This window comes from Colletes latitarsis, chromosome 4, assembly GCF_051014445.1.
Source record: "Colletes latitarsis isolate SP2378_abdomen chromosome 4, iyColLati1, whole genome shotgun sequence".
In the NCBI taxonomy this organism is placed as follows: domain Eukaryota; kingdom Metazoa; phylum Arthropoda; class Insecta; order Hymenoptera; family Colletidae; genus Colletes; species Colletes latitarsis.
Window position 1 is genome coordinate 33913668 of NC_135137.1, and position 17120 is coordinate 33930787.

Below are 17120 nucleotides of genomic sequence, written 5' to 3' on the forward strand. Positions count from 1 at the left end.
TGGAAGATTCTGTTAATTTAAATGTGCTTTTCAATTTCACAATCGTATAATCAATCGAGGACGGTGACTATCAATTAATAATTTCAAATATGCATGTAGGAACAAATTGCCAATGAATGGTAACGTTGTTAATATTCGTTTAAGAGTATCTCGATTCACGTGGCCTACGAGACAAACCTGTTGGTTTTCGAGCATCACGAATACAAAATAAAGGAGACGAATCATGTCCTTTTCGTTTTAATAACGCGCCTCGGGGCCGGAGAACAGTTTACACGGTCGTAGAAGGAATGGACACGACGGTCGGTCGACGCATAAAAATGGAAACCAAATTACCGTGAGGTCATTTGCAACGTCTGAAAGACGCCGGAAGAAGAAGAGATCCATAGGCAGATCGTGTTTGAGCAAGGGCACGGGATTAATGAAGAGAGACGTTATGGGAATGCCCTCGCCAGCCCCGTAATTTATCAATGGGTTTTTCTACGCGAGTCTTGATGGGCCTGGAAATGCTACCACGGGCGGCCTGCACGCGAGGCGTCTCGAGCGACGTCCTCGCTACGGACTTCCGCTTGCGGCGACGTGTTTTGAATTTACGTCGATGTGTCACGAAGCGGTTCAAAGTTGAGAGCGCCGCGTGCCACTGACACGCATAGAATCTTAATTTCTACCTGTCGCTCGCAGCGGCGTAAAACGACGTCGAACTCCCTAGGAAACTACAATTTTTCGCCCCCCCCCCCTCCCTGAAAGCGAAGGTGCGGGGCGGCTGGAGTGGCTCCGGAGCGAAAATGCACCGGTTTCGAGATTTCTGGGGTGGTCTCGAGCAGCCCGAAGCGCGTTGGAGTTGCTCCCGGAGTAGGTTGAAGCTATCGACAGCAGATTTAAGGCGGTTGCAACGGGTCGAAACGCGTTGGAACTGTCGAGAAAGATTTGGAGCGTATCAGGGCAAGTTGCCGCGAACCGAAGAGGGGTTGATATGGGTTGGAGAGAACTAGAGCAGGTTTAGAGCTGTCCGGAACGATTTGTTGCGGTCTTGAACTGTCCAAACCGCGTTGAACCGAACTAGGGTAAACTGGACGCGGCTGAACATGACTGATACCTCTTTTTACGCTTTCAAATAAAACACCTTTCTCATGTTCCGTTGGTAAAATATTTACGAAATAGAAATAAATGAAATTTATTTTGGTAATTGGAAAACTTGATGTCATTTGGCAGTAGTTGATTTTGGAATGTTGTTATAACGAATGGTTTACTGCTAAGAAAACGCTGAAATATTTCTCCCTGGTAGAAAGACGTCACCGGAATCCGATTCACTGATTGATGCCGGACGAGGTTTAAAGAAAAAATGCGCGAAACATTTTAGCGCGACGTTCGTTCCTGTATGCTCTGTGTCGTCTACCTGTGCTTCCATATTCCCTCTGGAAAAAGAGATCGGCGCCGGGACGAACGCAACCGCGCGAAAAAGCAATTCAACGGGCAACAATGGCGGGGACCATCCACGAGTAACGCGCGCGCCAGCTACGATGACAGATCTCGAATGCGTCACGCGTCGTTGTCAGTCATAAATTCTAAGCGCTATCCCCGACCACGACGGGGCTGAAACGATGCTAAAAGGCCCTCATTTCGTCGCTGCGACAAATGCACCACTCGACTGTCATCTCCCGTCATTCTTCAGTGGTTCAATCGTCGCTTCGCAGCTCGCCCCCTTTCAAAAAGTCCTGCGTCGCGACGCGCGCTAACCGTCTATCCGTCGACGAGTCTGCGCCCCACGGAGTTGGTAATTAATTAATTCTCGTCGACTAATTAATCCCGGTCGAAGCGAGGCGATAGAAACATTTTGTCGTCGAGATTAAAAAATTTCTTTACACATTTAACAGATTTATTTTATGGGAATTGTAGAATGTTGAGTTGCAAAATTCTTATCGTTTATTCTGGATTTCTCGTCAATGTTATGTTAACCCTTAATATTGTGGTTTATATTTTTTAAATACTTTAAAGGAAAGTTGGTTTTCATTTACCGATTTGGTAAAAATCAACATTAAGTAAAATAATTCTGTTGAGAGTCCACTTAAGGGTTAACTATTAATTTCATGCTTATTTCTTGCTTTTATTTTATTGCGAGACCGTTTCAGTTAGAGTGTTTCGTGATCATATTCATCGTTAATTATAAACGGTGCCATTAGCATACGCCACGTTTCACCCAACTGTTCTCCGCTGTAGTTATCGCAAATTTTAATTACCCATGGACAACCTGATACGCATATGCCTATTTATGGGCACCGCGAGTGATCGATTAGGGGAAATCTCTATAATAGCGTTTTGTTGGCGGCGCGACTCCGCCGCTGGCGGCGTTTCCCGGCCCGGGAAACCGTACAGAGAGCCGACGAAGGAATCAAACAGGAAATAAGAAAGCGTATAGGTACCCTTTGTGCAGGTCGACAGAGGCGGGAGCCAGAGAATCGGCGTCGGGTCGATAATGTTGCGACGGCTTCGACTCGAAACCGCCAGGCTGCCAGACGAAATCAGTATGTACAGAGGGACAATAGGGATTGGGACCCTCTTAAAGGGAGGTTAATTGGATCCCATCGATTTCGATCGTACAATGAGGAAATCCAGATGAAATCTTCGCCGATCCGGTAGACGCCCGTAACGGTCTTCCGTGTACCTTCCCCTCTCTGTCTTTGTGCTCTCTGTTCCACCTTTCGAGGGCTTCCGCTTTTTCCGCAAACGGCTTTCGCTTTTCGACTCTTTCACCGTAGTCTAGGTAACTCCCTTTTCACCGATTCGAGGGCTCCTCATACCCCTGGCAGGGTTCGCGTGACCTTGGTTTTCCGGCACGCACTTTTGATTTCCTCTTCCAAAGGATCGCGAGGCTGCCGCGTTCCCGGGCGATCCGCAGTCGAGCACCCTCCGACCAGGGAAACGAGGTATTTACGAGGGAAGCTTATGATTCGCGGAATTTTCGGGGAAACCGAATTGTTTAGCGGAGTAGAACAAGAGTCACTCGTTACGAGCCGCCGTGGAGCGACAACGGGCGTCGAATTTTCCACCCCAAAGCCCTCTCCCGGTCTCATTTTTGCCGGCCTCGTGTCGCGTCGAGTGTCCAATCGTTCGTTAAAACTTCTTCGAGGATTCTCGTGTTCCATCCCGCCCCGTCGCCGTTCGGGATTAACGAAGCTACGAGTTGTCGAGAGGCGAAAGAAAAATGGTGGCCCGGCGTCGAATATTCTGGTCGGGCGATCAAAACGCGCGGATATTCGTTTCGTGTTCGCGTGCCAGGATAAAACCAATATCCGCGTCCGGGGATGCATATCGTTCGCGTCGAGTTTGCGGCCGTGCGCGAAAACAGTTTTGATTATTTCCTGGCGAACAATGCGATGGTACACCGGTTGCGTTCGAGGAACTTTCGCCGTTGAAATAACTGGCTCGTCCTCGATTTCGAGTTCGAGAGAGCTCTGCCTTGTTCCAACGGGAAACGAATTCTGCACGGTACGCGATTCAGGGGGGGGGGGCCGGGGAGAAAAGAAGGGGCGAATAGAAATTTAGGACAGGATGCGTCGCGGTTCCGGTCGATCGCGATTGCCACCCCATCGTACGAGTGAATTTAAGGACTTCGAAATCGACAAGGGTTAGTATCTTCTGCTGTTATTCGAGAGTGGAAGTGCTTGAGCGTTCTTTTCTATTATCTAAAATGACTCAGAATTTTTTATTATATATTTAGGGGCTTGCATCGATACTAGTAAAATAAATTTAGGTATTGTTGAGTTATGTAAAAGTAAAACCTAAAAATTTGGAGAATAAGCTTGTATTTGTATAATCTAGTATTTTTGTTCTATTTTTTATTAGTGGCTGTGATATTACGCCTTTATTGAACGTTGTCAAAATGTATACGAAAGAAACTGTTCGTCTAATTGTACAATTGATTAAAGGCATAGGGAGGTAAAAACGTAAACACGAAACTTAAACGAAAAACCGCCCATTGGACGCACAAAAACCGGGACACTAATCATTTTCGGTAAGAAAATATTTACGCCAGCATTTCGTTCGGCCCGTATAAGAGTCTGTTGCAACCACGAATTATGGCAGCGAGAGATTCGATTCGCCCCGCCTAATTAGCCCTCAAACGACGCGCATCCTGTCGGTTTCGCGCAGTCATCCCGATTCGAGCAATGACGTAATAGGAACCAATAACGAAAACGCGGTGAAAAAATCGCACTGGGCCGGAAACTGTCGTCGAAACGTAATCGAGCAACGAGCAAGCAATTTTCCGGAGTGGTTCGCCCGTAATAGGTGCGTTCTACTAGTAATGGGAAACTCCGTGTCTAGTCGTAAAAAGTCTCACAATCCGAAAAATTGAGTGCCAATTCTTCGTTTGCCCCTATTGCATGTTTCATAGGTAACATGTCCACAAATAATCTTTCTAAAGAACAAATTTAATTTAAATATAGCAAATTGTAGGGGCATCACAAACACACAGAATTTTCAATCGAGAAACTAACAGAAAGAGTAAATTTCGTTGTCGCGTTTCGATTGACTCATCCTCTCGAAACACCCCCTAGGTTAATTACAACGAAAGTGCTTCACGTGTCGGGAATTCGGATCTAACGTAAAGAGAGCGGTGGTATTCTACACCGACGGTTGGGAAAAATAAGCGCTCCCAAATCGTATTGGTTACGGTCCTTAAGTTCGCCATGGCCACTTTGCTGCGGTTAAAGTCGCGGGTTCTTGTTACGGTCCGAGCGAAGAAAAGAGGGAAACAGAAGTGGAGGAAGCGGCGAAGAGGCAGAAACGAAGGAAATGAGGAAACGAGCAAGTCGAAGGAGCGAGAGAGAAAGAATGAGGAATAAAGATAACGAGGAGGCAGCTCGAGGAAGAGGAGCTCGTACGTGAAGGGCAGAGAGGAACGGAGAATCGCAAAATGGTCCGTTGCACGGTTCGACACTCGTACTCCCCACCTATCGTTCTCACCTTCTTCCACGGTGTTCGTGAGTCGACCATCCAAGACGCTAATTTTCTTCTTACCGAGGCGAATATGCGGATGCACGAAAGGGATCGCGTGTATATCCCTTGTTCTCGTGCTCGCGAGAACGGGTACACTTTCTTCCCTCGTTGATTGTACTCGATCTGGTTAACACGTTCCCGGAATACGGCGGAAAGTGTTATTAGGGCCGGCCAGGGATATTACAGACGCCGTTTGGCCGAGTGCAAATAAGCAGCGGATGGGAATGCTTTTATGTCGGCTCGAGACATTATCCTAAGGTAACGTGTTGCGCAAGACTCATCGGTGCTCGTTCCGTTTAATTGTTTCGACGGAATATTAACTGATTTCGTGTGCGCCACCACGATTTCTTCGTACTTATTTTGCGCACCGGCCAAGACATTATGGGATTACAACTTTGAAGCACATTCTCTTTCAATGGTTGCGTGTCGGCGTAAAGCTAACCGAGTCTCGACTTATTTTGGGACTGTATATGTTTTTTTACAAATTAGAAAAATACTAGGTTCAAACGACATCAATCATTAGAACGTATTTTCAACGTGAAGAAAAAATTCGTGCATAAATGAAATCAATTATTTATAACTTCGTATAAGTTTTTTAAAACAGTTCCTACCCAGTTAAAATTGATTTCTCACGCAAGTATGGTAACAACTGCGAAATTAATAATGATTCGCGTAAAAGAGCGTAAAAAGTCTTCGAAACGTTCGTTTGCAATTCCGGGACCATCCCCGTGCATCCCCCGAAAAAAGAGAATTCGTAACCACCCTCTACAATTTATCACCCCGCGAGGGCCATAAATATTTTTCAAACGCAAGCCTCTGTGCGACGAATCTCGAGCTATTCCGATCAATATTCGAGCATAATGCTGGAATGCAATCGTGATCCCTCGAATTAGCCCTTCCGCGGCGGATTCGCGCGGCACGTGTTCTGGAAGTCGCTCGCAGGCGTTTAAAATGTATCCATCGGTTTATTATGTTCCCAGTCACCGCACCATTAATAATCGTCGGATCGACGGTAACCCCCTTTGCAATGGTGTAATTGGAACGTCGAAACAGAGGACTCGGGGGGTGGCTTTTTCGTTTGAAATTCGAGACTCCGCGCCCCGGGACCGATATCCGTTCGCGGCGGGCGAAAATTCTCGTCCCGGGGCCGCGGGCAAATCGCCTCGCGTCTGTCAACACGGAAATCACGGTGGCTGGGGGAGGAAGAGCCGGAGGAAAGCTCGCGAACGACGCCGAGGCGTCGTCGACGTCGCACGTGCCGGACGACACCGCGACACGTGCCGGCCGCACGTGACCGGAAAACAGAACGCGCACGCCATCTGGAAAGTGTAACCAAGAAGCGTTTCGATCGCGTTCCCGACCATCCTCGACGCACCACCCTTATCGTTTCATCGGCCACAGAGGGCGAGATCAAAGTTTATTGGAGAAATATCATCGAGTAGCTCGTGGCTATGGGTCCTTGCGTCACCGACTTCGTCAACGAACTTTCAAGAGATACATAATAATTTAGTTACGTATTAAGGGGTTGCTGCGGATTAACAAACGCAAAACATGCACTTTAATCCACTGGAAACATTTGTCTGGGAAATTTGCACTCGTATAAAAATATTGTCAAAAAATACTACCCTTATTTAGACGATGTTGTAAGTGATTTCTAACCTCCAAAATATTAAACTCAGCAGTTGTATTAGTACAATAATTTACTAACGTTTCTCCGTTGATAATAATCGATTATGATAAATACCTGTGACGAGAAGTTTCTTTGGAAATTAACTGTAGATTCGTCTGTGTAATGGTTTCATGACTTACCTGAAACAAAAAGAACAAGAACACCTTAAGCTTCGATTGAATAAAGGGTACAAGACATTTGTATAATATTTGTCGTGCATTACATATCGCGAAGAGGCGAATATCAATTAAAAAGCAAACAAAAATTGATCTTTCCATCCAGATAGGAATTCAGCTCGTCTTTGCGCCTAAGGACAATGGAGAACATTGTTTTATAATGTATATCGCGTCGCTTAATCGCGGATAGATGCTAGATCGGTGCCCTGTTCTATCGTCTGACGGATCTTTATAGCGTCTCCGAGCGTTCCCGCGCTACGAAATCTTTTACTGCGTTCTAATCGGCGATTCGCCCCGTGTCCCGGACGTTGTCCGATTGCCGTTCCGTGTTCCGAGATTACGGCTGGAAAATTTGCGCTTTATGACGGGCCGACGAATCGTCTCGCGGTCCTTCGACGGCAACCTCGGCGTTCTTAATGGTCCCGACCGCGCCAGACAACGCTAAAGATAGACACGTTATAAGAGCGCCAGTATCCCGCTGATGCATCGTGGTTTGATTACGCCAGGTTACAGCCTGAAACTTTACGCTTTTAACGACTCATTTATCGCCACGTTCTGGGAGGTCACGATTCAAAAACCGACGCACCTTGCCCGACCCTTTCGCAGTTTTTCGCGCTCCTTCAAACACGAGGCCCGATAAATTACACAGCGCCTCCCTCGAACCGATCAACTGCAGTTCTTCGTACCTTCTTTTACTATTTATTCACACACAGTGTTAACGCATTGTTAGCAGAGCAATTTCTTCGGAAACATGCGTCTGCAACCGGCTATTTTTCATGTTAGTCGATACTGAAATACATGCGCCTAAGTGGATGTCGACAATTTTATTTGCAGCATCATAACAGTACTCCAATGATTTTTTAGAGAAAACAATTATTTACGAAAAAATTCTGGCTAGTACTAGCTTTTTTTCAATTAAATTTTCAATGAAATACGCAATTTATAATCCAGTTCTACCGTAGACCAAGTGTACAGTCAATAGGAATTGCTGAAACTTCTTTGGGTATGTAGCGTCAAAGTAAATGTGAAAATAAACATGGAAGACTGCAAAAATTATAGTAGCTGATATGATCATTAGATAGTGGATGAAATGCCCTTTAAAATGAGCGTTTGTACGAGTCGATAGCTCAATTAGTTCCGGAGATATAGCGATTTTAGTTTCAAGTCGATGCGACGGCTAGTTCCGGAGATAGGGTTTGTTTACGTTTTGTTGTGCGCTCGCGAGTTCATTGATAACGCGCGCGTACAATAGTAAACAGTGCGTAGTAAATTCTTGGAAATACTACGCCCGGCTCTAGGTCACTCGATCACGAGTCACGTACGAGACAAAGAGGTCCAGCGCGACGCGTCAGACGGAGACAGAGATAGTCAAATTAAGAAAAATACCCTTTTACATAAATTACGATATCTCGAAAACGGTAAGTCGGATCGACAAAAACCAAAAACCATTTTAAAGGGTAGGCTTTACCGCTGCTAACGGTGGCTCGATCATGGAGAAAAAGTTAATAATTTCGAAACTGCAGGTAATTAAAGTTTTTAGTAATTTAATGCGCGTTAGCAGTCTGCCGTAACACGGAAAGCGCCATAAGAGAATTTTCTAAAAATTACCTCTTTACATAAATTACGATATCTCGAAAACGGGAAGTCGGATCGACAAAAACCAAAAACCATTTTAAAGGGGAAGCCTTACCGCTTCTAACAGTGGCTCAATAATGGATATAACACTAGTAGCTTCGGAACTGCACGCGTCTAAAGTTTTACTACTTTTAATACGCATTGTTAGACTGTTCTAAGACAGTGTACACTGAAGATTCTTTCCTTTTACCTTTGCTACATGTATATTTCGTATTTATACGTGCAGGAGTACGATTTGAACTTCAGCACAAGTAGAAATAGTGATCAATGAACAGACGTGACAGGCAAAAACGATAAATATTGACAAAAATATGATCATAATTGTTCATAAAAAATAACCAACATAAAAATTGAACCACAGAACCAAAATGGCGCGCTTGGACAAAATTACCAGACGCGTACGCTTGTTAGATCGTTCTGGACACGGCTGTCCGCGAACGTCAGAAGTAAAAGAGCATCGAATCGTAGTTTACGAGGTGTCTGGCGGTTTGTTGGCTGTCTCCGATGGGTTATTGGTGGGTGTTTAATAACGTATTCCGGTTCTGACACGCTGTTACAGAGCCGATGCGTCCACAAACGACGCGTACGCGGCGGCCACGCGGGATTGGAAGGCGCTCACGTCCGTGCTGTACAAGTACGCACACGTGTAACGTCGTATGTAGAGTGGCGTGTCAACAATTAGGAGGATCAGCGTTCGAGAACGTCCGGTGCTGATAACGTCTCTCAGGCTTCGGGGTCTCGTACGGGAGGCTTCGGTTTTCAGATCGCAGCCAATTGGAGGAGGATCCGGAGAATCCGTGTGTGGGAGTTTCGTGTCCGATCATTAGGGAGATCCTATCGGGATTGTAAGTCACTCAGTCACTCGCTCAATCCTCCGCTCGATTACTCGAGAAGGCCTACCGAACAACCGAAGCCGTTCAAGTTCTTCTACGTTCTCGCGACGAGAAGATAGCTCGGAGATAGAGCAGTACGCTAGAGGAACACTCACGGTGCTTTCGAGATTCACTTTCCAATTAAGCGGATTTAACGGAACTTCTAACCAGATTTATGTCTTTCTTTGGTTCGCGAGAGGAACTTTCGTTTCGTTCCGTGGCGAACAAATCGTTTCCTTTCAACACCATTTCTGCAAGCGTTGTTCTACCTTTCTAAATAATTCGCGTATTATGTTCGATAGACCGAACGAAATAGCTGATCAAAGAATAATTCTTTTCTTAAAAGAATAATCCTCGGAGAACGATCGAAGAAAGAGTTAAAAGATTCGATAGTGCACGGTAACAAGATAACACCGTCCAAAGATCTTGAACGTGACTTACCTTTTGTCTATAAACGAATCTACTTCCTGTAGATGAAATCACGGACGTATAAAGAGTTTATTGGCCAGGTTGTGTTGTCGGACAAAAGGTTTCTGGGTCACTCGTCTTCGTTCGGCCGCCGGACTCGATTCTCGCCCCGAGGTAGCAGTAATTAAGTCTTCGAAGACCAATGGAAACTTGCGATCTTGTTTCGAGCATTTCGCTCGTTTCCCCTTTGTCTCAAACCTTTCCAATTATACGCTTTGCCCGGTTTCTTACCGCCCGTCTTGCGGAAAGGAAACAGTATCGATTCCACGGGGCAGAGAATATCGAGGAAAAATTGCGGTTGCCTCGAAGATACGAGAGTTTCGAGCTTTTGTTTAAAACAACTTCGTTGGCCCCGTTTTCCGGCGCTTTGAACCGTTCGAACGAGTACATTGTGGATAGCGCAATTACCGTTTAAACGATGTCTGTTACATGCGTCAACACGAACGCCTCGGAAATTGTTGGCGAACACTTCGGGCGTGCTTCGGAGAAAATTAACCGCGCGCTCGAAGAACTATGGAAAATAACACGGTTTTAAGAATGTTCCGCGCGCGGTTATAAGTTTCTCGGCTAAGTAATAACTATGTTTCTGTTAAGAGGTAATCGTGGTTACGGCTCGTACGGTAGATACTTTTATTACTCGCGTACGTACCGGGCGATTCGTTACGCCGAACGAGGAGTCGCGCACGAAAAAGTCCTGCGTGCCGTTATCGTCGTTTCAACGATCGGCCCATGCGACGGTTATTTATTGCCGTGCTGGCGTGCAACGACACTTTCGACCAGTCGAATACACACGCGAGAGACGCAATTACGTAAATTGACAGGTAGCGGTCGCCGGGATCGCGTTAATTTTCGACTGCTTCCTGTCTTGAATTTCAATCTCGCGGTCAAAATGTACACGAAATAACAAAATTTAATACCACGAACTGCCTCGATTCCTTTTTCTCCCTTTTTCCTCGACGGATGACGCCGCTATCCACCGGTTAGGTAGACATTATTGCTCTTTTTCAACGTTCATCGACAACGAAAAAGGGTACGAACGCTCTCCCGGAGCCGCGAACATCGAAGGCTTGTAATTATATTTGACATGCGTTCGAAGGCGGTAATGGCTAACTACTCGCTGCGCCCGTTCCCGATTATAATGGCGCCTACTATCATTACGGACTGTTAAAACCAGATACGAGTACCTTTTATTCTTGTAACTGCACTTAATACTCCGCAATTACTAACGGGATGTAGGTACTTTTTAAGCTACGCAAATTCGTACAACACTCGAACGATGAGCACGGCTATCCATCGATCTCGTGTAATAAGAATAACACCTTCTGCTTTAAACCTTCCTCTCTAAAATATTTTTTCGAAAAAACTGGAGCAACGAGCGCGCTACGGGAACAAAAAACTTGAGTGCCGTACTCTATGAAGAGCGGTCTTGTGCCACTTGCTTTCAGTATTGTACCGCGTTGAGCCAGGAACGAGGCGATGCATCGCGTTAATTTCATGTAACCGTCAACGCGACAGTTGAAAATCGGGGTTCCGTTTCCGTGAGAGTACTCAAAACATTCCACCGTTTTAATTTAATTCGAATTATTCTCCAATTTCAAGAATTCCTGTCGAATTCGAGTCGTCCACTCGTGGAGATGCAGGGGGAAAATCCTTCGATAAAAAGTACCTGACCGTAACAAGTGATACCTTCAAACTTTGTTTAATTTCATTATAACTAGTAAATCAGAAGGACGGTGGATATTTCGTTTAATAATTTAGTTTAATTTAGTGCAATATATTCTGGAATAAAAGTTTGTGCTTGGTAATACACAATTGTCGAATATTGCTTTTCAATTACAGTAAACATCACGTATTATCGAAAATGATATTCTTGGTTACGAAAGCAACAATATTATGGTATTTTGTTCTAGATCAATTGCCAATGGATTCCAGATGAAACCCAAGAGCTAGACAATTTTTAAACTAACTAAATCGCGACTGAACCTTTACGAGGAGAGAATAAATAGAGTGAAATTTCGATTGCTTATTACTATATCAAGACCACGGTTAATTTTCATAGTTGCGTACGAAATCGTAGCCCGTAGTTAAAATGTAAGGAACAGGGCCAGATTGGCTTCGAAGGGTAACGATAAATTTTAATTGGTGCAATTTCGGCCCGTCGCGTCGTTCTCATCGTCGTTATTAATAATCCGCTTGTTATTCGTCGTCTTGGCTATTTATCGGCGACAACGGAACACTTTCGCGGCAGCGGTGGTACGAGTGGCCGATAATTACACGAATCGTCGGTCAGTTTGAAATATATACGGCCGGGATCGTTGGTTGTCGGTGCGAGCAGTCGATGCCCAATAAAGCGCGGAAGATGTTATTTTGTGTGCGCGGCTTTGTGAACGAGGCTTAAGGAGGTACACGGGTGAGATATAGCTCCCTGAAAGCGCTCGCCGTTATTAACCCCCGGTAAGAGCACACGGCGGGGTATCGTGATTGCCGATCGTCAGTGCCTATGGGGGCTTTCGCGAGTGAATCATCGCGATGCGCTGTCTGCAAAAATTACGATCACACGATCGTGTCCTTCCTTTTTCCATCGGCCATTCACTCCTTCGGAACCCGTGAGCGCGCCGGTTCCGCGCGCGCTTTCGCCTCTTCCAACTCGAAAAAGTCTCTCGCCAACTCGTCCCTCCAATTTCCTTCGGGCCCGGTCTCTCTTCGATCTCTGGGAGCCAATTTAGTCCCGATGCCCGACGCTCGAGCATGTGTAATCACCGAATGCACGAACCCAAGCATAAAGGAAACTATAAAGCGACGCTCGGAAAATTGACTGTTCCCGTAATCGTCGGGAATGCGACGGCGACAGCTCCGTGGTCGCTTTCAACGTTCTCCGTGCATCGACGGAACAGGTAATACTCTCGTCGACCGATTCGTTCCACGACTTCTTTACTTCAACCCCTATGAGTCTGGAATTATAATTCTGGGGTGGGCTGTGTTGTTTACGGATTGCTTGGCAAGATGTAACATAGATTTGGAGATTTGGAGATTTGGAAATTTGTTCAAATATATTTTGTACTCAACGTGACAATTGCAACCTTTGTCCACGATACAATTATAATAGCAGCAAATGAGCTTTTAACCCTTTGCACTCCGAATTATATTTCAATTTTGCAGCTCCAACGCTTTTAAGTGTTTTGACTTGAAAAAATGAGTTCCTGAGATAAACACTGATGTCATACTCGATATAGGAGTGCAAAGGGTTAAATAAAAATAAAACTAAACAGTAGTCAACAACAGGTCTGCAGAAGAAGTAACACACGATTCAATTAGAAATTAATATTCAGAGAAACAAATTTCAATGCTCCACGAAGCACAGTTCTACCATTGGATCGATCACCTATTTCCAACTATACATAACGCGGAGCTATCGGTATAGCACTGTTGTTCATAGCAATTCATGAGACTCATTATACGTAAGTAGGTTAGTTTCGACTATATTGATGTTGCGGAGGTTCGAACCTTTCGAGAAGGAGAATAGGTAACGACGTCATGCTCATATTCCCTCTAGAGTGACGTGCGAAAGTTTCTGGATCGTTGCTTTTCTAGCTTCCGCTAAGGGATCGAAATCGTGAATTTCACGAGCTATTGCGTATACCAGAGAAAAATTAATTTCGTTTCTAAGAGAATCCAGAATAACTTTAGAAATGTATTACATAACTTTGATTGGTTCTGACGTTTGTTCATAAATTTTAGAACGGTTGATTGTCAAAGTGCGAAGGTCCAACAGGGAATTGGTTCTCGTTTGAAGTCCCTCTCGAACGAATTTGAAGAGCGATCGAGGCCGCGCTAGTGGCCCGGGCCATGCATAACGACAGCTCGAGGGGCATAGCACAGAAAGGAGTCCATCTTGTCGGGAAAGTTATTAAGTCGGACCGGGCACTCGTAAAATGAACTTCTTTACTGGCAGCGCCGACAAACGGCTATATTGCATCGGACTTTAAAATACGTTGTTTAACGCCGATACAAAGTACTGGCGGCAGTATCATCTGCATGGTTAAAAATCTACCCCCGGGTAGCGGGAGTAGGTGACCTCCTTTCGCGATTACGGTTTCCAGGGAGGGCGTTGACAGCCCCGAATCATCGGTTGACTTCTCGCGCGTCCCGATTCTCCATTATCGATGAATTATTTAGACGCTTGAAGCGTGTTTTCGCGCGTGTCTTGCGGATATTGCGAGCACCGCGGGAGCACGGAACCGATCCCACCGGATGTATCCCCGATCCCCCTGACCGCGAGCCTCGTTTCCAACGTCCCTGCTCCGTCCATTTTCCTCCCTTGTCGCCCGGGCTCGCGGAATTATTAAAACTCGAACCGAGCCACTACGACACCGATATATACGTATATCGCGCGGGGCCAGAGGGGGCCAGGGTACACATACCGGGTGGCCGCCGGGCAGAAAACAATAAAGCCAGGCTATCATCCGGGACGGCACTTCCACCACTTCAACTTCCTCTGCTCTCGTCCTCTCTCGAACCTTCCACTCCGGAACGAGCGGCCGACGCTCGCTCTCCATTCAATTTAGATCCCACTTACGCTCTCCAGGCCGCTGTACGTTCGTACGTTGGCGTCCGTCCGCGTCCCGGCGTGCGTCATATTTATTTTATTTATTGTAAGCCGATCCCCGGGCCTGTGTTAATATTTTCCTACGAGATCGCCGTGGCGTCTCTACGGCTCGCGATCGCCGTTTCCGCCTAGCGTCGCCGCCCCTCACCGCCCTCTGCCCCCCCGGAGCCACCGACGCCGCTCCCCGTATCGCGCTCCGAGGGTCCGCGACCAGACGGCGGACATGTAATTTTGAAGTTCGAGGAGGAGGACTGAAAAATTGCCACTGGGTATTAGTTATGAAACGATCCGCTGATGTTGACCGGGGCTGCGCGCCACCGCGTTCTTTGATGAGCTCGCCGGACTTTGCTTTGTGCTCCGGCATGAAAAATTAAAAAATTTTTTTCCGCTGTCCCTTCCACGCTTTTAAAACCCGTTCAAAGAGGAGGAATATTTTAACGCCAAATGGCGAATATACGTGCTAATTTGGAGTTTATGATCGAGTATTACCAATTAAGGGGATATACCACCCCTGACGATCCATAACAGCATATAAATTATAAATTCTCCTAGGTAAATATCAAATGGAATACAAGGACTATTTTTGGTTTGTATTGGAGTTTTTTAGTTAGAGTTACAAAATGGCCGAGTTATAGGGCGCTATAATTTTTTCCCCGACTGATTTCTTATTTTACCGAATAAACAAAGTACAAAAGGAGTCAAATAAAATTAGGAAAAGTCACTAAACTGCAAAATTACCTACATTTATTTAGCACCTGTTTAAGTATACCGTTCTGAAATCCCTCGTGACTAAATGAGATCTTATCTAATCAGTTAGCTTCGATCCCGTATAGTTTGTTGAGAACCAATCTACGCAGAATAGCTACTCGTTACGGGGAAAGCGTTTCGACAATTTTACCGCACTGCACACCTCCGGATCCGTAGTTAAAGCAACTTTGACCAAGCTAAGATGGTTCTTGATTTCAATTTGAACTTTGCAAAATTGTTCTCCCCGCCCTCCGCCCTTAAATTCCCCCCATCTGTTTGGTCAGAAGTTCGGTACCTATCCGTGCTAACCCGATAGAGATGCGCCCGAAGATACTAAATTCCCGATATCCTTGTCCGCCAATTAGGCAAATTCAATATAATTAACTATATTCCATCCGGCTGGTAATCTACAGAGGGATCGATCTAACGCTGTGGGGGCCGTGAGTGGACTGTGGATTGGCTCGGTCTAACCTGCCTGAATTGGCTTAGTCTCTTCATTCAAGAACAAGACAGAAATTTGAGCCCATTCACTGATGTCAGTTTGTAAAGTAAATAATTGGAACACCGGCGTCCAACGAGGATTGCCAAACCTACTAACCCGAACGTACACTTAGCATCAGACACATTCAATTTTCTTCCATTATGTAGAATGATGTTCCGTCTGAATATAGGAAATATTGAAGAATAAATTTCCAAACAATGGCACTCAAACAAAATTATGTAAAATAAATTTCCACGCCGGAAAAATGTTTGCAATAGTTCTAATTCTGTTTTCTGAACAGTTAAATACACTGTGACTAAAGGTAACAATCGTCTAGAATCCATTTGTTTTGGTTTCTCTCTTCTGCTTCGCGCGTTTTGTTTATCCTGAGCCTCTTTGTTTCGTTCCTGGCTCCTCCTTTCCTCTATCATTCCTTAAATAGACACTCACCTGATCGAGATTCATATCGAGCAGGACTTTAAGATAATGATTCGCGCGAACGATGCGTTAAGCCGTGCCGCGTTCAGCTACGAGCTACACCGCCGGTGGTAACAAGATATAATAATCACTGTCATCAGCACCGCCTCGTACAAACCCTCTTCTTCGACGCGCGTTACAAACCGTAGAACCAGCGGTCGACCGGCTCGATCGCATGAAAAACTTGCCCCATTGACTGAGAAAAGACTGAGTCGGTTTGCCCGTCGATTATGGGCGAAATTGTGAGTGGGACGTACGGAATGCTCGATATAAACGAGCGGCTGGTAACCGTGCCTTTATGCGACCGATGAATTAATTGCCCTCGCTAATAGAACGTATGTTGATTAACGGAGAAAACATTTGCACGTGTCTGTTTCATTAATATCCATTATAACGCTGTGATTTATTAAATAAATCCATTTCGTTTATTCCCTCGCCTACGCCACGGTGAAAATTGCACGGCAAAATGCCTATATCGATACCGTGTTCATATTTTATTATTATAAATTGATCCATGACAGGCATGTATTTAGGTTTAGATTCCATTTCGGCCGTTTATAACTTGTCGATAATCTTCTGCTCGGTTGCGAATACGTTTAGACACACAAATTAATATTACGACAATTCTCGACAAGATGCATGAAAGTTCTAGTTTAAATTTAGTCGAAGTTATTAAGAATATCCAACGAAGTACTTTTATACTATGCATCGTTTTTTAACAGATCGATTTGAAAGTCTCTCTTCGCGTCTGATCATTAATCGCTAATTCTACTTGTGTCGGTGTTCGTAATCATTCATAGTGATGTAGTATCATCACTTTCTGCAGATTTACTACTTCCTGGCTAGTTAACACAGATTGTATCGTGTAATCAGTCATTGGATTCAAGCATCATTGCAAGTAGAAATTGCTAGTAATGGACAGACATGACAGTGAAGTTGCACTTAACTGAATTTTTTTCTAGAAACTGGGTAGGATTTCGGGGGTATGTCTGTT